The sequence below is a fragment of the Pararge aegeria genome, chromosome 16, assembly GCF_905163445.1.
Source record: "Pararge aegeria chromosome 16, ilParAegt1.1, whole genome shotgun sequence".
NCBI classification, from domain to species: domain Eukaryota; kingdom Metazoa; phylum Arthropoda; class Insecta; order Lepidoptera; family Nymphalidae; genus Pararge; species Pararge aegeria.
In genome coordinates, this window is record NC_053195.1 from 4,262,580 (window position 1) to 4,287,708 (window position 25,129).

Sequence of the window (25,129 nt, forward strand, 5' to 3'; positions counted from 1 at the left end):
GATTGAGAAAATGCTCGTTAAATGCCTCTGCTATATCTTTAGGGTTTGTTACAATTAGGCCTTCTTTTTTAATCTGATATATTTTATTTTCACTACTTTTAGTTTTATATTCATTTATAATGCTCCATGTAGTTTTAGATTTATTATTAGCAGTTTTAATTTTGTAATCGTTTTGAGCTTTTTGAGTTAATTTTATAATATTCTTTAGCCTTCTTCTGTATGCTTTAAATTCTTTTTTATGTATATAACTACCTTTTCCTCTATATTTCCACAATAACTTTCTTTTATTTTTACAACATTGCCTTATGCCCTTTGAAATCCATTTTGGTTTTTGATGCGAATGTATTTTTACTTTTATGACGTAAACGTGCGTAGATTTCTGATTCATTGCCGAAAGTGTACGTTAGTTAAAATAAATAATATTCTTATCTATCTCTTGGATATTGGATAGAAGCAGGCGTTAAAGGCGAAGAAATTATGAATTACACCATACAGATTCTCTTGCTTTTTGCGGAGTATTGCTATACTAGTATTGCTATACTCCGCAAAAAGCAAGAGAATCTAAAGTTAATTTAGAATTAAGCTTAATTTTCATAATATATCATGGACTTTTGCAAAGTAACGCCTGTTTCTATCTAATACTCTTCATCCTCGTTTATTACGGTTCTTTGCAAATCCCCTGGGAACCATTTGTTTTCTCGGGATAAGAAGAACTTAGACTATGCTACTCTCCGTTCTTTCAACTAACTCTGCCAAAAATCAAGTTGAGTTGTTAGTGGGAAGTGAAGTAAGGAAACTAATGAACACACTTTCCCGCAGTCCGTAAACATCGGATCGAAAGATGTGGAGCATAATCCACAAACTGCAGACCAAAAGATGTGGAGTTTAAAACGCATAATTGTACATCTCATGAGAACGCTCTGATATAAGAAGCTTAGAAGCTATTAGACACAGATTTGTGCGGTTGTTGCAGATTATAGCCCATCAAGCTTTTAGGAATGCAATGCCTGTACATAAAGTACTAAGAGCTGCTAAATAAAGTAATAATTTACTATAATAATGTTAAGTTTTTGACAGCTTTAATTTTTTTTTTACTATATTCTATCTTTATGCTTATCCGTTTTACACGAGTCTGTAAGATTTCCTCAATGGAAAAAAATAATAAAAAGTTCACTTCGAAATTACGAAAATTATTAAATTTTCTTAGTAGGTACCTAAATTCAAGATAAATTGAAAAAAAAAATTACCTTAACAGATATTAACTTTTCTACCAACTTTTATCCCTTTCAGGGTCGTATTTTTAATAACTGAAACATGGCTTGAAAAATGACTGACTTTCATGTGGGTGGGATAGGTTGAGCAATCTACTTCCTGAAAGATTATTCATTCACCATTTCACCTTTCTACCGCCCACCAACTTGTTTCGCAGCAGGGTGGGTGGGGCTTTTTTTTAATCCACTACAGGTACCTACTGCACTACTACTCTAAACCTAATTCCAGTGAAAGAGGAGGCATATGTCCAGCACGACGTTAATAGGCTGATGATAACGACGTTCTGTCGTTTATGCTGTAGATTGTCTATCAGTCGATCAGGAAATAAAAATTAAAAAAATACCTCCTCATTTTTGTAAGTTGGTTAATAAATAAATATACTTCGACAATACACACATCGCCATCCAGCCCAAAGTAAGCGTAGCTTGTGTTTTGGTTACAAAAATGTCAGATGAATATTTTTATGAATAATAATAAATAATAAATCTTTATATAGAACAGTTACAATGGCACTAATAATACTGCAATAGTAAAAACTGTGCTGCATTTACCACAAAATAATATATGTAAGTACTTGTAACATAAATATACAACAGAGAAGTAAGTCAAGCCTTGAATAGTTAGAAGTAAGCTGAGCTATCGCAAAGTAACGCCTGCGTCTATCCTATAATTACATTTCCATTAATAGTCAGTTTGCTATCGATCTGGAGTAAAAATGTCTCCATCGTGTTTCCCAATTAGAGCTGACGTTGATTCCGTCTGCAGCAACCGTCGGCTGGCCAGAAATAAACGGATCGATGCTTCCCGCTTCCGAATCTAAACTTTATGAGCTTGCAAATTCTGTTCCCACCGAGACAACAGGCATGGCGAAGTGTTGTATTTCTCTAATCATATAATGAGTATTATGAATACCGCATTTTTATATGTAGTTCGTAGTAGTGAGATTGGTTTTTTTTTCAATTATTTATTGAAAATAATAAACTGCAAAAGCTAGCGGTCCGCCATTATAGATGAAATGCCGAATTCAAAATTATGACGTCAAATAATTACTTTTATAATTAAAATTGATTATGCACTCTTTAAACTATTCAAATTGGACCTATCGGTTAGAAGCTACGACGGGTATAGAATTGCTAAAAGCAAGAAAAATCTAGAGGACTCGGCCACGTATTATATATAAAACTGGACCCGATCGGTGGTGCTGCAATTGGGATCTTGGTTTTTTAAAGACATTAAAACCGATAATAACCGATTTGACGCAGACGAATTTGCGCGGGTCAGCTAGTATAAACATAATTTAGTACGCTTGAACTACGAAAATCTCTGCGTTTATGAAGTATATATATTATTTTATCTGAACTAGAAGTAAACTATAAATAAATAATGTACTTTAAGGCATAGTCAAATAAGTCCTTTCTCAAAATTTCCCGTCGCCAAAATTTTCGGGTCCCAGTGTTTATAACAAAACTCCTCAGAAACGTCTTGCCTGAATCTTATAAAAATTTCTATGTATATTCAGTATCAGTCTGAGAGTAGGACGTTAACTATTTTCCATACCCCTAAGTTTTTAACGATATTACTAATTTAACTTAGAGACGTCCATATTATCCATTTTAATCCGAAAAAATAGAGGATACAGGCCATGACACATACCAGGATTTTTAAGAACCGTAAATAGAAGCGTGCGACGATATTTTTTGACATAAAAAATACGTTACCTTCCAAAGTACGAATAATCATGTCATAAAAGTAAAATGGTAATAACACCTTAATTTTAGATGTTTAAGGTAAATAATTAAACCGAAATTCTCATTTTCTAAATGCTATAAAATAAAAAAGATTTTTACGTGTCGACCGTGACAGGACTCGAACCTGCAATCTTCGGATCCGAAGTCCGACGCCTTATCCATTAGGCCACACGGTCGCTTGAACGTAGCGTCAAATTTATGATATGCGAGCTGGCTCCAACTTTGTGCTTGAATTCCGTTCCTAAGCTTAGCCAATTTAGATAGGACTATTTTTAGTGCTCTACATCGTATTTTGTAGGTTCTTGTTTTAATGGAGGGTGTGCATCCAAATTGACTATAAAGCCTGGTTTACATTTCTTTGAGTTCACCAAAGTTGATGGCTCTGTTTTTTTTTTTTTTTTTAAATAAACATACTGCGACAATACATCCATATAGCCTAGCCTAGGGTACTAAGATGCCTGATGAATATTTTTATGAATTATATACATAAATACTTAGAATATACATATAAACATCCAGACACTGAAAAACATTCATGCTCATCACACAGACATTTTCCAGTAGTGGGAATCGAACCCACGGTGTTGGGCTCAGAAAGCAGGGTCGCTGCAAACTGCGCCAATCGGCCGTCAAAGGGCTCGACCTGCGTGCCGCCATGTGTGCATCAATGTTTGGCGTGGAGGAGAAGCTTTATTGCTACCTCCGACCTTGGGGCAGGACGGAGGTTATGTGGGACTCTATACTTAAGGGGTATACCCAAACTAAAAACCACCACAGCATGTCCCTCCTGTTGGCTTTGTCAGACGCCCGAACCCGTTGTATACCTCCTGGACGTCTACCAATCACCCTAACCGTTAGAAAATATTCGTGACTGGTTTTCATAGAATCAACTAAGAAGACTTTTGAAATTGAAACTACAATATTAATAGTTAACGGACCAACCTCACCTGGTGGTAAGTGAAATAGAAGGCGCATATAAACAAAGTAACACTTCACAGCGCAAGCAAAGGGCACGATCTGCATGCCGCAATTTGAGTCGTAGGTGTTAAACCTGATGTGTCTGTAATAACACCGGCACCCCTTCAGACCAGAACACAGCATTGCAACAATGCTGCTTAGCGGCAGAAATAAGTATGGCGATTGTACTTCCCCGAACAAGCTCTATCAAAAAAGCTTTACCACTGCTAGCAACTTCACATGTTTGGTAGTCGGTTGAAAATGAATTAAAACAGCGTGACTTTATGCAGAGTGAATATAGTCGGCTGGCATTGCCACTGATGCGTTTGTGACCGCGAAACCACTTTGTTGTCAGCGAATTAACGCTCATTGTAGTTACTGAGTTTATTTTCATATTTTGTATAGCCTGTACATATTTACCGCGTGTCATAAGTAAAGCTAACTCGTGACAAGTGTCTGCCTGGTTGATCTAGTTGGTTGGTACGCTCAACTTCTGATGAAGAGGTCCTGGGTTAAGAAAAACATTGTACTGGGGACATTATATCAACCCATTACCGGTCCATGTAACAAGTGACTGCCTGGTTGATCTAGTTGGTTGGTAAACTCAACTACTGATTAAGAGGTCGTGGGTTAAGAAAAACATTGTACTGGGGTCATTATTAGTGTTGCCCAAATGCAAGAACAAGACGAGACTTAGCCAGTCTTGGTCTTGGTCTTGCGCCAATACACCTGGTCTTGGTCTTGGTCTTGGTCTTGCGCTCCCAGTCTTGGTCTTGGTCTTGGTCTTGCAGCAAGAGTCTTGCAAGTCTTGCAATTACCTATTAGTCTATTACTATTTATTAAAGTTTACTTTAAATCTTAGAAAAACGTATTAGAATTGGAACATTGTGAGCTTGAATTAACATAGCCATAGTAAAGATCAAGCAGATTAATAAATAACTGAAGATTTGATAAGAAATTCGAAAAATCAACTGACCTATATGTCGTTTTCCATGGAAGTAACTGTTTCTTAATAAACATTTATGATTTATAAGCTTACATTTGCTAAAACATGTAAAAAAACAAATTAATTACAATAACTTGACTGTATTTTAAAGAACAATACTTATCTGTCTAGAAAAAGATTGAACCCTCAACTTATAAGAAATTTAATAAAAGAGTTTTACGATTTATCATTTATTTGAATAAAAAATAAAATACAACACAAATCAACAGCTTTATCATTAGGTTATGATACTTTATATCAATTCTTTTGACCAAGAATTAATACAAAGTAACCATCTGGCTGACTCATCACTTAACCTATTTCTATGTTTTCTAATTACTAATGATGCTTTAGAAAATAACCTCTCAGCAGGTACTGAAGTTGCAGGTATTGAGAGAAAATCACGGGCCATTTTCGATAAAATCGGATACTCTGTCTCATGCGTCCTCCACCAATCTAAAATCACCAATCTGAAACTTATTTATTCTTTGGAACACCTGTAGGTACTCTTAAAATTCGAAATTATTTTGCATGAATAGTGTCAAATGTTATGATTTAGGCGCGGCGGCAACGATTGTTTTAGATTTCAAAAGAAGCCGCCGGCGCGTGTATCATAACCATGTACTTCCGAAAAGCGGCAAATTTCTTTGAGAAGTAAGTACAAAACCTTTGATGCAGCATTATCAAAGTGCCGATGGTTAAAACATAACTATGCATGCACTCAGTTTGATTTTAATAGATATTTTTTTATTCGCTATGTTTATGGTATTAGTCGTAATGCGCATAGGTCCAGTTTTTCATATTCTTTGATATAGTTTTTTGCGTCTCATAGAATTCCTAAGCGTACCTACCTACCTATACACCGAACTGTTACACCTAACTACTCCGTGAAATAGCGCTAAGTCCTAGCTGCAAGACGCAAGAGTCTTGCAGGCTATGTCTTGTTCTTGCTCAAGTCTTGCACGGTCAGTCTTGGTCTTGGTCTTGCTAAAAATACGCGGTCTTGTTCTTGGTCTTGGTCTTGCAAAAACGCAAGAACAAGACCAAGACTGCAAGACCAAGACTGAATTTGGGCAACACTAGTCATTATATCAACTATTTAACGGGCCACTACAGGGAACGGCTTTTTTTCCAAAATGAGAAGGGTTAAGGCGGCCACGCTGGTCTAGTGCGGATTGGTGGATTCCATCCGCCTTTGAGAACATTATGGAGAACTCTCAGGCATGCAGGTTTCCTTAAAGTGAGTGATATTTTAATTGCTTACATTAAAAACTGGCATAACTGCGAAAAGTCGTAGTACGTGACGGGGATCCAATTCGGTATCCCGAAACGCATCGTTTCAAGTATTATGGTATGTTATCGTAAAACTGTTTAAATAGATATACAAGCAGAATTAATGCTGTAGCCTGTAACGAGATGAATGTTGTGTAATCAATGTTTGATGAAATATTAACAGTGTTAATATTAATATTTATAATTAAAATTTAAATACACATGCATTATGTAGGGTTTCATTAATATCGATAAAGCCAGTTGTTTAAAATACAATGTATGTAAAAACTCACGATCGGTAAAAGCAAACTTCCGTGCCATCCCGCCGGGTATATATTTAACAACCCTACTGTGGGGTGATAAGTAGAGTATTGTTTAATCATGCACATTCCTATAACTCTATGGCAGAGAACTTTAGTTAGTAATCTGTCTCCATCATAAATTTAAAAAGATATCTACTGTTGCTGATTTGCTAAATAAATGCCTCACCCAATAGAATATTTTATCCTTGATAAGTACAACGAAAATGGAACTAGTCAAAATTAAATGCTATTCCATCTTTTGGCTTGTAACTATAAAACTATCAAAATACCTTTTCAGAAGTGTAGCGTAATTAATGCGAAAAACAGAAATTAAATCGATCCACTTTAAAGGAAACATTGCAGATAAATGGCAACAGAGTGAAAAACTGGCTGAATACATATTTGGCTTTTATTTTACGGATTTTGTCACTAAACACTAGCAACTAGCAATAAAGATTTGTTCGGTACCACAGGCAAAAGACTTTTACGAGTATCTCACAGATAATGCATGATTTACTTTTATCGGCTGTAAGTTTTATAAGAGCATATTTACGCCAAACTAAATAATAATAATAAAACAAAGCCTTTAAATTTTTACCTACAATTCATAGGTTACATAGCAATAGATATAAAGATTTAAATTTAAAACAAAAGAAAAAAAAGTAGTTCATTATTGCATTTATTAAGAGATTGTCTGTATTAAAAAATTAATATAGCCAAGCTCAATAGTGATTCCAAATTCCCCCACTTGTAACATTTAATCAACATTAAAAGAGATTCTTAATAATGTAATGCCAAAGCTAACCGTCCATAGGTTTCAGAGCAGTTTCTTCGTAGAAGTTATATGCTACGTTTATGCACCCTTACTTTAAGTACACTAAAACATCTTAGCATCCTCGCAAGAATGCGTATACTTTCAAGAAAAGCCTTGGTAAGTACATTCACGTAACAACTTTGCGATGCTCCATTACACACACTTTGATACTGTCTTTCGTTACGACATACATAAACAGGGCGAAATGTCTTTGTAATATGTAAGAATACGTAATTTAATATACATAAATACATGTGTAAACTAGATGGAATGTTGCTCCTAATGTACGTGAAGTACTTACACGTTCGTGCGTGTATTTTTTCTGTTTCATATTCTACTTTGAAAGTAGAATATAAAACAGAAAAAATATACGCATTTCTTTATCGACACTTAGATGCATTAATACAGATTTCGTGTCTGTTTCGTTATTGTGGAGTCTTTTTTTTTACATAAATATACTATGACAATACACACATCAAGCCCCGAAGTAATCGTAGCTTGTGCTATGGGTACTAAGATCACTCTTGAATATTTTAATGAATAATATACATATGTTACTATATAGATAAACAGCCAGACACTGAAAAACATTCATGTTCATCACACGAATATTTTCCAGTTGGTGATACGTAACCCACGGCCTTGGACTTAATGCAAAGCAAGGTCGCTGCCCACTGCGCCAATCGACTGTCAAATCTTGCTATTTAGGCAATGTACATTTTTAAGACTGGTTGCCTGTCTGACTTTAACCCTCCTTAAGAGTTAGTAGAATACCACAAAAATCATAGGGTAATTCCCCGCTGTCCGTCGAAGAAGTTCAGCTATTCATATAGGACAAAATAGTTTTAGGGCTCAGAACGATGCCTCAAAACTCCCCGATGTTCGATTAAGTAAAAAAATTCACATCTGTGAAAATATGTATAGGTATTTCTTAAATACAGAGTGATAACTCAATACAAATTAAAGTTTTGTTAATATAAGCGAAAACTCTACATCGTGCTAACGAAGTTTTTAAGCTTTTGAGGCAGGTAATTATACCAGTCACGTGTCGAGTACGGAAGTCGTACAAATTAAAAGTCTTATAATGTTCTCAAAGTATTTCTCGGAAGGAGATATCTAATTTTGTCCCATGTGTTGTGAAAAATGCACTCTTGGCGGATTTTCGGCAAAAAAGGTAAAACTACAAACATTGGATGAAGATAAATGTATTAACATCGCCAGACAATGTTTCAAAGATGAACAGCCCCTCCCATCTTTGACGTACTTACATGAAGTCCATACTTTCTTGCTTCTCTTTATTTAACTAAAGAGAAGCAAGAAAGTAGGTAGTAAGAAGCAAGATTTAAAAATCTTACATTTTCTGACAGTTACATGAAGTCGCAATATGTAATGTCATAGAGGATGTTGCAATTGCTTTAGAAATGTTATATGAATGAATATTTAACAATCGAAAACCGGGTCATTATAACTATTACGTGATTGCTGCGGTCTATAAAAAAATATCATCATTTCGGTTTTCGAGGAATTTCTATATCTGTTACTAGAAAAACCACATTATTAACAATCATTAATATTTACACATTATGGGGATGAACCAAGTGTGGTCCAGCACGTATAAGCCACTTTTGAGACATTACTCTTTTGAATTATTAAAACTAAATAGATTTCTTGAAGTAAAACAGTTGCTTTAAAGTACATCACCATTTTAATACTTCCCCGAAACTTCTTGTTAGTCAAATATACAGAATTTACGACCATTGTATAAAACTGTTAAAGCTGGTTATATAAGCTGCAATGAATTTAAAAATGTCACGTATAAATTATAAGCACAACAACGTTTTAATAAAACGGGGAGAGTATAGCACTTTACTCGGAGATGCTAGAATTCTAGCCTTAATTTAGCTCACGCTGTGTTCCGAAATTGGGAACTTGTGGCCAATATCTCTTGTTGAGATTCACTGGAACCTGTTTTTGGATTAGCGGGCAAGGATAACAATACCCGTTAAATTTTGTATTCAACTAGACCAATAACACTTCAAAATAAGTGTAAATATTTGTTGTAGGTTTTCTTTTAAGTTTACTTTCAAAATAATAAAAAAAGACCGAGAATAAATGCGACTTATAGTTTGATATACTCGAAAAATTGCAAATTTATCAGGAACAAATTGACTAAAATTTATTTTAGCTTAAAGTTAAAAAATGTGGTATTTGATATGCAATAGCATTGGGCACGATGTTAATGCGGTTATTAACACGGTTTAACTCTCTCACAGTCTCACAAGAGACTGTGAGAGAGTTAACAACAACAAACAAACTGTGCAAGACTTAAATAGAAAAAACTTCACAATAAGAGTCATAGAAAATGTAATAATACCAACGGACATCTGTCGTAAAATACAATGAATATCCTGAGTTCTAAAATTTATTAGTTATTAGATTAGCACTAAAGTGAATTTTTTGCAGCGAAAATCCGTCACGTTCCGTGACATAAAAGTTGGTTTATATATAAATTAACATTTGTTATCCCCCGGGGGTAATACCTTGATATCAACTTCAAGTTTAAAAAAGCAAGTGGTTTAAAAATGGCTTAATAGTCACTCTACCTTTTAGCTAAACTCTGTAGGCATATATGCGGTGTCTTCTGCAATGGTTTTATCCAGTTCCACCCGGCTTGCACCGGTTTAAACCAACTAAAACCAGTTTGGCCTGGAGCTGTTCGTCGATAGGTCCGCGCGACTGCGTATCGGATTGACGTGTAATTTGTGATCGCAGACCCCTATCTATGTCGTACTGCGTGGGAGAACTAGACAAATAAACTAAAAAGGTTTTATCAAAAAGAAGGGAAACAACAGTTACTGCAAATGGTATTTTTTAATCGTCTTATCTAGGTTAACGTGTTTTTAAAATTTCATGATGCGTGAAAGCGTAACAAACAAACTTACATTTATAAAATGAAATGCAGATATATTATACTTTTGATTTAAATTTAACTTAAAAGGATAATATAAACGGTTTCAGTAATTGGCAAAACACTCAGAAACCTTAAGTAAACATTGAGATGCTTCAAGGCTGTTTTAATTAGGTATTAAAAACACTTGTTCGCATTTGATGCTTCGGCAAACCTCATAAAACACAATGTTTTTAAATCCACTCTCTCCCTAGCATTAAGTAGGAAAAGCAATTTCCCATTTTCGTCTACACCGAGCCTTATACTCTCTCTAAGTAGAAGCCCTACCAAAAATACTTTATAAATACTCATTTCAGAAGTGAAATCGAGTCGAGTCCCGAAATGAAATAGAGTTCTGTTTATTGTGGATACAATGATATTATTTGTGATATGTTAGTAAATTTGTGGGATAATTATCCCATAGAGATAGATGTGTAGATGGAATATTGAGTTAAATGTCTTGAAACATGTAAATAGGTTTTATAATTAGTGCACATGGTGTAAAGCTTACAATGTTTCTTTTTTGTCTTTTATTAGACGGACGTTTTATTTACATCTCTCAAGACGTTCTTTCTTACCAAGTAACGTCAAATGTCTCATTAAGACTAATTCAGGTTTGTTCATCTATCAGTATCAACACAGTATCGGTCAATTTATGCTTATTACTGAACTTACGGACATGTACTTAGCTAGACATGCGGATCAAAAAGATGAATAAATAAAAAAAGCAAAGCAAAATAAATGAATACTGGAAACATTTTTACTTATTACTTTGAATTAAAAATCATTAATAAATCTACCAGAAAGTATATGCGCATGAAAATTTGTACTAGACTTCCTTAAAGTATAACGGGTGTTTGCATTAGAAAAAGGATTTGTGAAAAATGAGTCGGTGATACGGAGTGTAAAATCACGTGAAATAAAAGAGTGAAATCAATATTCATCTAAAGCATTGGATTGAGCTACTGAAAAACTATTTAATTCTTCCGAGTCTATATGAAGTATGAAATCTTCATTACCTTTTTTTTATCATCCATGTTTATTATTTACTTTGCAGCCCATTAGTAGGGGATGAAAGCATTAGGTGGATTACACAGAACGCGCTCGTCGCGCGAAATGACAACTTAAGCACCTGCTCATCGTCTTAATGTCTAGGCGAAAACATATCCGACGGGGATGATAGAGGGCTATTAATAGAGGATTTAAAACAAGAAATAATGAGCCGTGCCCTGATAAATGCATCTATGTGTTCTATCAAAACAGTTTTTTTTTGTATATAATACATGTTTATTTTTGTTTCGTACTTTGTTTAAGGTCGAATAATTCTTTGGTACTTTCAAGAGTATTTGGCTTTCAAATTTTTTTAGTAGTGAAATGAATTTTATGGAGTGAGGAGGGCAAATTTTATACGCTGTGGTTTGATTGTTTTTCTGTTGTCTCCTTTTTGTCGTACTATTCACTCATTCAAATAAAATTTGTATAAAGGATCTGGACCGAATATAAATAAAAGATGATAGTATTCCTTAAGATTGGTAAAGTTAGTTTCTGCGTTGTACAAAAATGACTAGTTTTAAAGCTCATACGTTCAAAAATTATCTAAAGGATAGCTCATCTGTTTTTCATGGACTAAATACTAAAGCACCGCTTAGTTTGAGTACCTTTTACTCGTGAAACCGGGGTCTTTAGGTTTTTAGGGAAAAATAGGGCATTTTGCTAAAAGCTGAAGTGAAAGATAGTCGATATAATGCGAGCGGCGCACACTTTTAATTACTGATATCCTGGGGTTTGAGACAGGATTCTCTTTGAAATCCTCATGCTGAGGTAAAATAAGTTTTTGTGCTCGTTTTAAATAAAACGGAAACGGGCATAGCAGGTGATGGGTTGTTTGCTTCGTAATAGTTAATTAATCTTGAGATCTTTGCTCATTTTGGCGACCAGTTTTATAGTAAGTAGCCTACACGCATGGATGTTGTTGGTTTGATTTGTTTGAAACTTAATGCCCAGAAGGATCTGTCTAACCTTTTGCCCGTATGAATAAAGGGACGCCTAGCTCAGAACTGGTTTGTCCAGCTCAGAATTGATTCATAATAAGCTGTCAATCTATGCTTAAAACTAAAGAATGAATGAACAAACTAGAGAAAGCAGTCTGCGGCTCGGACGAGAACGAACACAGCGTAGAACAGACGCGTCCTAACAAAGTTTTCCCCATCGGAGGACAGGGTTGTTTACTGCCCAGGTGACTGGTGTGTTGGGATAAACACGATATTGCCGTTTCATATTGCGGTATCATTAAAATGTGTCTATAAAAATTGCTTCACCAATATTTTAACACAGAAGCTACTTACTTCTTTTGCTTTGATATTTTATACATTAATGATGTGAGTCATATTTTTATACGTTTCTATTCGGGAAAAAGTTGTGAATCTTAACCCAGCAAGATTTTACGAATGACTTACTGGAAATTTACGACCGTCAATTGACAAGCGTGTAAAATATTTGACTCTAACCAGTTGAAATACAAAGTAGCCGTCATTTTATAAAACATCTAAATTGGAAGTCTTCTGAACAGAAACGTATAGATAATAAAAAGTTTCACGTATTATTTTCGATAAAGACAGCAACAAATGAAAATACGGCAGTTAAACTTAAAAAAGTAAAGAAAAAACCAACCATTATAAATATGGACGATTCAAAAAGCGATCCGTCAAAGAGTCGCGAAGCAAAAGAAAATAATACAGAAACGAAACCGCTCGGGAACAAGTCGGGAATACATTGTTTTTCAGCACCACATTTAAACTTTTCAGTTTTAACTTTATATTCCTTTATAAAATCGCACAAAGTGTGACTTTTAAATAAGATCGTGTTACATATGCGTTGATATAAAACATTCAAAGACATGCAGCTAACTTATGCAGCGCCAGAAAGCGTACCATTTTTTTTAAGATTCCTGTATTCTCTTTTCTGAACTAACTGGTGTGAATTGTCATGTTAGTTGTTCATATTCCTGGCAATGTTTAGGATAGGTACACAAGTTATCATTACAGCCCGATTGAATCCAATTCTTTAAACACATTATCCACGTTCTTCGTGTTCTTTTTGTACTTTCTACTATAACAAAACAATTGAAAAAGTAACAATCAGAAAATCATCGGATCTACGGAAGATAAATGCTACGATATTACATTTTATAGAATTATTAAATAAAATTTACATGCACGGTACTGGCACTCTTACAAACCAACCTTTTGATAAGTATAGACGATTATACAAGTAAAGATTATTAGATTTATAAATCTTCTTTCATAATTTCTTTATTTTCTTTCTATATAATATTTGAGTTCAACAATTCAATTGGTTTATTTGTATATAACTCAAATCTTAATGGATTCAATGAATGGTTTTACCTGTATAATATTACAATCAACTCATATCATAAATTCATATCATTTAATTCCACTCTATGGAATAATTACTGTCTACAGCTGTCATTGAATGGCAAGTTAAAGTGATTGAAACATTTGTGATGATGCTGATGGGTGCTATTGGGTATATCTAGGTTTTCTATATCATGTGCCACAGCGACATTTCTAAGAAAGCGTTCTAAGGCGCGATGTTTCTACAGTGTTTCCATATGCAAATCGAATGTGGCTGGAGTTGTGACGTTTCTTCAATGTTCCTCCTCGTTCCCACTCGGTTCGGAAATGTAAAAGTTGATAGTTTTATTGTTAAGCTATCCCAGTAAGGTAAGATGTTTCGAGAGGAGCTATTAAATGTCTGTGTAATTTGTTGCGCTAGACCTTTGTTTACGATATGGGTGTTTTGTTATGTTGGCTAGCTTTAGCAGCTGCACTCTAATCCATCTGATGGTTGATTATAAGGAACATTAGAATACAACGAGTTTGATGAGTAAATCGAAAACGCTAAACACTGAAACATGAATCTTTGGGTCACTTTTCTATGCCCGTCTCTAGGACGCAAGCAAAGTGGTAAAAATGGTAACAGATGTGAATTTTTCAAAACGGAGGGTATGGTGCCCAATCATATTTTTGGAATAAAAACTAGTGTGCTTCACCGGTATGCAAGCCATTAAGAGAAGCGTTGGAGCTTAACACAGCTAAGATACATATCTGAGCTGGGGTTCTATGAGTGGGAAGTCTCGGGTACCATTTGATCTGGTCTGATGGGAGGCTATAGACAATGTTTTACCGCCCAGAGATACGTTCCGGTACGATTACACGTAGAAACCATAGGGGTATGTGTTTAATATAACTGCCTTACCTCACTAGCTACTATCTTTATACTGTAGCTAAAGCATAAGTTGTACTGGAATTTAAAAAAAATGAAAGAAATGGGCAAACTTTTACATTTATAATATTAGTATAGATATTTCACAAATTTCCAACCCCTCATAAACCAATAAACCAACACAAATATAAAACTGTCGCACGTCTGTAAACACCGGACACATAAACATATACAACGTACATACAGAATAAAACTTTACACATAAACTCGGAAACACGTGCAAACAGGGGTATAAAAATTGCTACCTCGTACGTAGCTTGTTTGCTGAAGAGTTTAACCCTTACCGGATCAAATTTAGTTACAATAAATATTTTCACACAAACTTTGTCCCTACACTCGTCTCGTGTTAGCTTTCAAGTTCACTTGCTGGAAATATCCTGTTACACACACGGTTCTGGTGTTTGGAGAGCTGCTGTTTTGTGGTTTTCATTTTTCTTCATCATCATCATCCTCATTTCAACCCATTACCGGCCCACACGCCAGGCCCAGGCGTACCCAGGTTACGGATCTCCTCTCACAATGAGAAGGGATTAAGACCTTGACTACGGTCTTAACCCGCTTAACCCCACGCTGGCCCATTGCGGCTTGGAGAACTTTCAAACATGCAGATTTCTCATTATGTTTTCCTTCACCTTTGAAGATGTTCTCTAAAATGTTCTCTATCACTCAAGTTATTTGTAACTATTTTTTAAAGATTATATAGCTGTTATACTATTTATACGGTGATTCGAACAATATTACTACAATATTACTACTATAATAGTAATTCGGAGCAACCGTGCGCTATTTTGTATGTGATGCATAACCAAGCTCGTATTATTAGCGTTAAGGAAATAATAATATATTCTATGAATAACCTATTTGTCTATAAACGCAAAAATAAATAAAACAGTTTGAAAATATTCATTTTTGCACACTTGTCCCGTGTTGCAGGTTAACGTGCACACTCTTGTGGGTTAGGTTAACGCATTACTTACCTTAGCACAATTATTTGAACGTATTGAAATTGAAAAAAGTTAAAAAATATACTGGATCTTTTAAAACGTCTTTTTAATTTTCTCAGTTTGTATTTTAGGTAATTACTCGTAGTTTCATTTTATTGATAATTTTAACTTATTAAAGTAACAATCATCATAATAGTTAGTTTAATCTTTCTATTCTTTAAAAATATTTGTTTACTTCACGTTTTACTTCTCTTCTGATCTTTACTTAACTCAGACTTTAAAATGTCAGGTTCATATAACATATCTAGACGCCCCTAAATAAGGCCTTTAATTTTGAAACAAAAGCGTCGATAATATTAAAACATTACCGCTTAGGCGCTGATAGAAAAGTACCTACCTGTTTTATCACTCATCTTTTATTTACCTTAGGTTTGTTGCCCCAATTTTTATCATTCATAGTTTTCCAAAACATACCATCGTGTGTCACTAAAGCACTAGTAGCACGTTAAGCGACAACTCAACACTATTTGCAGAGTTGAATTTCAGCGTTATCGAATTTCTACTTCATAAACTATTCCGTTGCCGCCCGTCACTGTTGTCCCGTTTGTTTGAGTAACAAAAAGTAATGTGTCGAGTCTCTGGCCAAGAGAAATGGGCGGGGGCTGCCGCTAGTCCTTTGTGGACAATATTTTCAACAATAAGTACTGTGAACGCGACTGCTCTCTGCGCCGTAAATATAATCCGCTTTGTATATCTGTGGGCTAAGGCGCGACATTTAGTATTGCAGCTGCTATTCGACCCAATGATTAATATTAACAATCTATCTGTACAAAAAAAAAACAAATTATAATAATTAAAAATAAATTTTAAATAAAAGAACTGACTTTGTTATACAACTAAACAAAATCAAGATATAAATATTTTCTACAACATTTTAAGGTCGGTGCAAAGTAAAATTTTTCAAACATTAAAAAAGGACAGGATTCAGAACCTCCTTCTTTTCTGTAATTAGGTTAAAAAAAAATTATGAACAATATCAAACACCCAGAAACTAAAAAACATTCGTGTGCGTTATACCTCCCTACTAAGGAAGCATCTTGAACTGTTGTAATTCCGAAAAAAGCGTGCCTCCCAGTCCCTTAGTAGCACGTGGAAACTAAAATGGCGACATACACTGGATTTGCAAATTGCTTTTGCGAAACGTCATAAACCAAATAACACTTAAAGTTTTGCTCAACAATGTAATACACAATTTGAACAGTACACTTAAGCGATGACACATTTTGTAGGTACTCAGGAAATGTGGACGCTTTAAAACAAAAAAGCACGCACAAATTGGCAAATTGGCACGCTCTAATTTGACCGTTGCTTATTATTCCTTATACATTGATTCGACCACATTTCAATTCAATTAAATTCTTGCCCATGGTTTATATCTTCCCAAATGGGTGCAAGGTACTTCGCCAATGTCTTGTAGATGGAGTAGGCACGAAGGAGATTGATCTGTGAAACTAATGAAAAGTTAATTTTGAATATGTACCAAGAAATAAATAGTTGTGATTCGCTTGCTAGTTCTTGTTAGTTCTTACTCAGGAAATGTGGTCACTTTAAAAAAAAAACACGCACAAATTGGCAAATTGGCACATTCTAGTAATACGACTATAGGGTCGTTGCTTAATATTCCTGATTCATTGGTTCGATCACATTTTTACTAGCATGATGTTAACGTGACAGTTTTGTAAGAGACGAAAGCCGTTTGGCATTTGTTGAAAATCTGTACTCATGGGTCATAACTAGCCAATCTAATTTTTATGAGAAGTTTTCGATATTGTAACAGTGTACTTAAAAATGCTAGAAAATCAGTATTCCTCTCTACTTTAATCAAAATCGAAATACAACTTGTTACGAATTCCGAGTGGGCGAAGCCAAGGGCATAAGTTCAAAGTGAAGAAAGAAAATATTGATGAATAAAATAACCGAACTCCCACGATTTCTACAAAAATTTCTAATACTGGTAGTGAATCCATACTTTCATACTACCCACACTACTATTATAAATGCGAAAGTGTGTTTGTTTTTCCATCAATAACGCAGCAACAGAGCAACGGATTGTTGTGAAATTTTACATATGTACAGTTTATGGGCCGGAGAGTTACATAGGCTACTTTTTAATCCCTAAAAAATGCTTTGCTTTGTGCATCAATTATTACTATGAAAAAACGCATTTTAAATTGTAAAGGAAATAATAAAAACACACTTACATCCAAATTATATTAAGGGTCGAAGCAGGTGCAGTATAAAAGGAAGCTAACACTGATATAAATTTATTTCTTCGTAGTCTAAAAGTTACATTATTATAATATTAAAATTAAACTTACGACCGATTTGTGGCACGAGCTCCCTAATCTAGGTGTTACAATTAATTCCCATAGGAAGCGTGGTAAAAATGATATCGTATTCCGATTCAAAACTAGCTGTCCGGATCCGCTGCGCCGAAGCATATAATAAAACATAGCAAGTTCCGTGCCACAATCTGCCATTCTAATTATAACAACACCTTAATTATAAAATTATATTTCCATTTTATACAAAATGTCAGAAAATTAAGGTATCTGTGTAAAAAAAAATAACAATGTCAACTTAAAATTAAATAATATAAAGTAAACCAAAATATAAACCTAGAAACACAATTATTTATCCTTATTTTTAGATATTCGTCTACTGAATAAGACACTCTATAAAACATGTCAAAAATAATGAAGATTATTTTTAAAGAAGATTTTATATATTGTCTGTAATTTTATCGATATAATTGCAATATAAAAAATTTAAATAGCTTATGATGGAAAAGAGTAACTGCTGAGTTTCTTGCCGGTATAATCTGCCTTCGAAAACGCTGGTATAGTCACTACAAACAGACAGACTTGACGTTTCAAGAGTGCTCATGGCTACTTGAAATAAATGAATTTTGAATTTTGAATAAAAATTTGCCGCAAAGCCGGTGTATTAACAGTTACATCTATTGGTGTAGTTTGTAGCACTAGATTTCTTTCCGAAAAACACCGCCCACAGCCCCCTAGAGCCAGTGAATTGGTCCTCATGAAGCCGGATGTCTGTAATTGAGTTAGTGCCAGCACTCTCGAGTTAAGGCTCCTATGACAGCGGATGCAACTTCGGACCGTTTCTTAAACGTTTGCTTTAAATATTTATAGCCTCACTATTCACATTTATTTTAATTATCCGTCTTTTAGTTTATAGAGCTTACTATAACGTACTTATCGTCATTATCAAACCATTCACGGTTCATTACAGGGCACAGGTCTCCTCCCAAAATCAGAAGGGTTAAGGCCGTTTACCACCATCTGGCTGGATACAGATTTGTAGCCATCACACGCCTTTCATAATATAATGGCGAACTCTCAGGCGTGCAGGATATTTAATTGCGCAAAAACACACGCGCTTAGAAAAGGCAAAAGTGCATGCCTGGATTCAAAATCACTAGGCTATCACCACTTCTCAATGATAATTACAAGTTCTAAAGTATCAATAGACGATTTTCAAATGTATTACCTAAGAGCCTCTGTGAGTGCTTATGATTACTTATACTCAATACTGCAGGGGTAAGAAAACAGAGAGGTTTTATGTATTTAAAGTCAACTCCTATACTGTGGAGATTCAGTTCAGTATATAGAAGTGAAGCCTACAGTAAAATCTTGCGTTTCTTTTTTCTATCAGTTTCATTTTATTTTTGTAACCTTAAATATGGGAAAAATTGTATAATATTGTTTTGGTTCAGTGAGTGACTAGGAATATTAAATATATTTTTTTAGAACAGTATAATGACGGCGGATTGGGTCAGTGGGCAGCGACCACGCTTTCTGAGTCAAAAGCTGTAGGTTCGATTCCTACAACTGGAAAATGTTTGTGTGAACTTAAATGTTTTTCAGTGTCTGAATGTTTATCTGTGACTATATTATTTATAAAAATATTCACCAGTCATGTCAGTACCCATAACACAGGCTACGCTCACTTTGGGGCTAGATGGCCATGTGTATATTATCATTAGTATATTTATTTATTATTTTCAAATATTCATTAGCGAAGAAAGCTCGTTTGGAAACCATGTGGCTCAAGTTGGCAAATGAAATTCCATCCTTCACCTAAAAACATGTAACATACAATATCTTTGAAAGAATTTCTTTTTGAGACTGCGTTATCTTTATTTAATCAGAAAAACGTATACATTTCATTAGTGTGCACCCTGTCTCATGCGGTAGTTTAAACTATGATAGGCAACGTACAACAATTATAAACGTTTGACAAATTAACAGGCAAAATTATATAAAGGGAAAAAGGGAATATCATAGCTGCGATCCGTATTTTTCATGGCCGCAGCATTAAGAATCCGTAGAATAGAGGAAATAAATGCGATGAATAGACGAGAAACGAATTGTGGGTATCGGCGGGTAAAGTTTGCAAGCAGTCCGACCATTATGCTTATACCATTGATTGAACGGGAAACTTCTAATTAATAAAGATACTACTTTCTTTCGCTTCGAATAAAGACGCACAAAAATATACTTTGTTATTGGCCCTCCGCTGGACATCACTTCAACCGATTGACGTCTACTGGCCTTTCGTAGTGTTCCAAAATAGACGGTCCTGCGTCGCTGGTTTCCAGCGGCTCCCCTCGATGGGGGTCGACCAACGCTGCGTTTATCGGTGCGGCGTCGCCATCCAAAATCCAATGACCGGTAATGGGCGGCGATCGGTGCGACAGACGGATCACCAACAACAATGCCAAGCGTGGTGATTATTGGCAAAACTTTCATGACTGCAAATATAAATGAAGATTATATTATTATCAATAATTAATCTTTAATGCATTAATAAATTTAAAAATACACGAATAAAAAAAAATAATGTGCATTCGGACAACTTATTTAGCAATATCTTATTACGTCAGTGAACAATAAATTTATTTTGATTTGTACTCATCGAAACTGTTCTCTCTAGATTTCATTTTGATAGATTTAATCAATAGTTACCTTCAGGGGATAAGTATCACTGACCGTTAAGTCTCTCTAGAATTATCTTAAAGTTTCCAAAGCAACCCTCTAAATATTATTCAAGTAATCCTGTCCATTTCATAAAGGTTCATGGGCAACGAACTAAGTTATTCGTTTTGGGATTTCCGATGGAATCTTATGTATTATGGATGATGCGTCCCGTAATAATTAAGCTATTCATTTTGACTGTATAGGCGTAGAATATCTCTTCCGCGGAAAAATACCAGAAGAAATGTTAATCATAACATGGACAGAACATGCCGAAGACATTTTGATTTACAAATAGCTGTTATTTTAGATTTATCTACATTAACGTCCATTTTCCCTATTCAATCTATTTGTAATCTGTTGATAAGTTTCTTAGCAAAGTTGTTGTTTGTTAAAAATTGTATGGCTATTTTTCGGCAATAACAACGTTGCCAAGTAATACAGTTAAAGATTACGGATAGATTGAATACTAAAAATGGACGTAAACTAGTTTGCCGCCTTAACTGTAAGTAGGTGTAGCATCAGGATAGCAATTTCAATAACATTCAGATTTAAATTTTTTATGTTTATTTTTTTCCAGATTTTAATTATATATACATCTGTAAAGTATGTATCTATAACGAATATGTAACACTTGTATCTTGTAGCTAACAAAAGTGCCTTGAATCCCACTTCTCCGTCGTGCTATATCAACTTATTCGAATTATTGATTTGTTATCTCTATGTAGTCACTGATATGAGCTATAAAACAAAATGTGCCCAGAAATGCACCCTGTATTGCACCAATTTATTTTCCACGATACCTTCGCAGTGTTTATATACAGTTGTCAGGCAATATTTGTCGCCTTTGAAAACCTTCATTCGATTTCAATATTGATGCCGCTATCACACGGTGTCACTGACCGCGCAATGTATTATTGTATGTTCCATGCCGTTTATGAAATATATCTACAGAATTCCAGATATATGTCATTTAGTTACGAGTAAGTATGTTATTATTCTTTATTTTAAAATACTAGTGTAAATTAGTAGTAAATTTTAGCCGTTGTTTTTATTACTCCTTTTGGTGAAAATTCAATTTATTGTCTATGATGTTTTGGTTATTTCTTTGCCCTCAAACTCTCTCCTATGGGAGAGGAGGCCTATGCCCAGCACAATATATTAATATGCTTTGACAACCTCCCTGGTTCGATTACCGACAGGGGCAATTTGGGAATTCACAATATCTGAATTTTCTCGTTATTATTTCTCTTTTGATTTAGTGTTCCGGTGCGATATCGCGTAGAAACCGATTAGGGGTATGACTACTAAACTCCCTTACAGGTTAGCCCGCTATCATCTTAGACTGCATCATCACTTACTACCAAGTGAGATGCAGTCAAGGGCTAACTTGTAGTGGAATAAATAAGAAAAAAAAAGCTGATGATGATAATGACTAGCACCTGTGACAAGGTAAAAAAAATATAGTATCACATCCGTTTTTTATGTGTTTCATTTTATAATGTGTGCACTGTTCAGTGAAGAAATTTACGAGCCTATTAAAGTCTACCATAAAACGGTTTACTATTGACATCAGATCGTCAATATCGCGTGACACTGGATGCCATTTTTCCTTCAAGGATGTGCGAGGTAGCGAAACGACGATATAAGTGAGAATCTAAGCTGTGTAAAAGTTATCTGCTATGAAAATCAATAATATTTATAATTATAGACATCTATGATACAAATAAGTTTTCGAAGATAATAATAAAATATAATAAATAAATATACTACGACACAGTTGAGATAGTTGTAGTATGGTATTTATATTAACAAAATTTGCTTGTGATATATAGAACACCTTACCTATAGCTAAATTGAAGTCTTTTTTTCGCACTTATCCCTTGTTTTAGGGGGGATATAAAACAATCAGCTGTTAACCACTTTAATTTGCAATTTTATTGCTGGGCATACACCAAGCCATAAAGTTGCAGCGATTATATCGGTTGGTTCCAATTGTATACCGCGCTTCAGCATGCATATAAATACAAAACCTTGCTTACTCAGAACCTTTCCAGTGTAGTTCTAGCAAAGCCAAGATATGGAAACTGTACATTTTGTATTGGTTGGCTTAGTATATATCTCTTGCTTCAACGGGTATTTAAAACATCTTTGCTATACTCTTAACAGCAGAGCAGAGCTAAGCCATAAAAATGTCGCGAGTCTACCGCATGTTTTTAACCCCTGAGTCTGACACAAAATCAATGGGATGTTATAAATTTGACGTGTCTGTGTGTTGTGCGGTGTGTATGTGTGTGTGTGTGTGTGTGTGTGTGTGTGTGTGTGTGTTTGTGTGGTCACGAACGGATAAACGGATTTGGATTTTGTTATTTTTTTGTGTAAAAGTGAATTAATCCTGGAGTGTTCCTATTATATTTATTTATTATTTTTTTCATCACATATCACTCAAAATGAGTTTCAAATATAAGGGCTTGATTAGTACCCAGAGTACCAGATACTATATTAAATATATGGTGCCGGGGGTTCTTTAAATTTTAAATTTATTATTACATAAATTTTTCGACCAATATATAAACCACTTACCTTCGTAAAACCCTTTTCAAAGAAAGCACATACATTGAATTGACTGCTTCTGTGGTTTTACCTAACCTTCGCTTCAGCAATTGTTTGAACCCTAAGCTTCGCTAACCCTTTTCATCACAGCTAAGCTAAGCCATGAAAATGCTATACATCCTTGCAAAACTGTGCCAGGCAGCTTTATGACAGAAGGCAATAAACCGCTGAGTATAATCGCAGACTGCATCAGCAATGCTGTCCATTACCAAGCATTACTTATTAACGCCTCGAATCCACAGTCGCGTATAGAGTGAATGCACCGCGCCCCTTTAATGTACGTTATTCATTGAATATATACATACGAGTACACATACTGTCCCACGGGAATGTGTTTCTTTGTTTAACTTAATTGGACTCAATATATATTTTAATAGCAGTACATTAAATGACCGTACAGGCAGGTTTGATAATAATTTAATCTTTTAATGGACATATTTAAGCCCATTTCAATTGCTGGAGTGGATTTGAATTTGATGATTTTTCTCAATATTGACTACAAGACTCTTTTTTAGCCAATTTACTTTTAGGATCTCTATATGCGTGATCAATTTAGGAATGAGGAAGTCTGTAGCAGAACCAGTGTTACCAACGTAGCTCAAAATGTCGTGAAACTAAAATGTTTGTGAGCTATGCGCTCGGAGAACCGTTGGACGTTGTGGTCCCAAGGTGCTAGAATGGCAACCTCGCACCGGGAAACGTACCGTTGGTAGACCCCCCACGAGGTGGACGGATGACATCAAGCTAGTCGCCCACTTCGCCGATCGGCAGTCAAAACTCGGTTTAGTAGCTTACGGCTTAGCTTGTATTATGGGTACCTACAAAAATGACAAATGAATATTTTTATGAATAATATGCATAAATACTTATAATGTGCAGATAAACACGCAGACACTGAAAAACATTCATGCACATCACACAAACTTTGTCCAGTAGTGGGAATCGAATTCACGGCCTTGGACTCAAAAAGCAGGGTCACTGCGCCAATCGGCCATCAGTAAGGTCGTAAACAAATCAAGGTTAATGTACGTGAAGGCGCAAAGATTCTTTATTGAAACCGTAATATGTCTGCCCTCTGCCAATTTTATCAAGCAGAGAATATATAAAATTTCACATATGACGTATTAAAAGATGAATCGCCCCCGCATACCCGCTGGAATCACGGGTGTAATAACGTCATTACTTATTATGACTTGCATTATCCGCGCCGAGATAAAATGAAATAGATCCTTCATTTTGCCTAGTTTTTTTATATTAGGTTTTACCTATATTTTATAATACCTACACTAATAAAGGAATGATTTAATGTTCGCGCTTGGTTTGTCTGAATAATAGAGACAGACTATCGCTAAAAACTCTAAAAAAAAGGGGTGCAGACGGGAAACCCCCGTCAGCATTCAGCAAAGAAATTGTGTACTCCTTCCACTCTACCTACCTTCAGTAAATTTTTTATCTAACTAAGAATGTATATAAAGGAGTAAGGTGGTATCGCTTGAATATAGTATCCGGATTACGCGGTACGGAACTTAACGACTCACATGCAGAGACGCTTTTTCTTACGTGACGATTTGTAGGTGCTAGTTAAGTTCTCCCGCAAAATAAACTGTTCTTTAAATATGTAATCCCTACTATCCCTATCCCTACTTTCCTATCCCTACTAATATTATAAATGTCAATGTCAGTTTGTTTGTTACGCTTTCACGCAAAAACTACTTAACCGATCCTCATGAAACTTCGTACAAATATTCTTGGAAGTGTTAGAAGTAATATAGGAGACTTTTTATCCCGAAATTAAGCTCGGTTCCTTTGGGAGAGGGGATGAGTGTTTGACGATTTTACACCATAACTCCGACAAATTATAACCGATTTAAATAATTATCTTTTTACTATAGAGGTTATAATATGTGCTTTAT

General features: G+C 35.0%; 1 protein-coding gene and 1 non-coding gene across 3 annotated transcripts in view; one reads left to right on the forward strand and one right to left on the reverse strand.

Moving 5' to 3' along the window:
* LOC120630741 (tyrosine-protein phosphatase Lar) overlaps positions 1-25,129 on the forward strand; it is a 629,543-nt gene that overhangs the window by 146,394 nt on the left and 458,020 nt on the right. The window lies entirely within an intron of this gene.
* On the reverse strand, positions 3,124-3,196 carry Trnar-ucg. The gene has a single exon. It is a non-coding gene; the product is annotated as a tRNA-Arg (tRNA).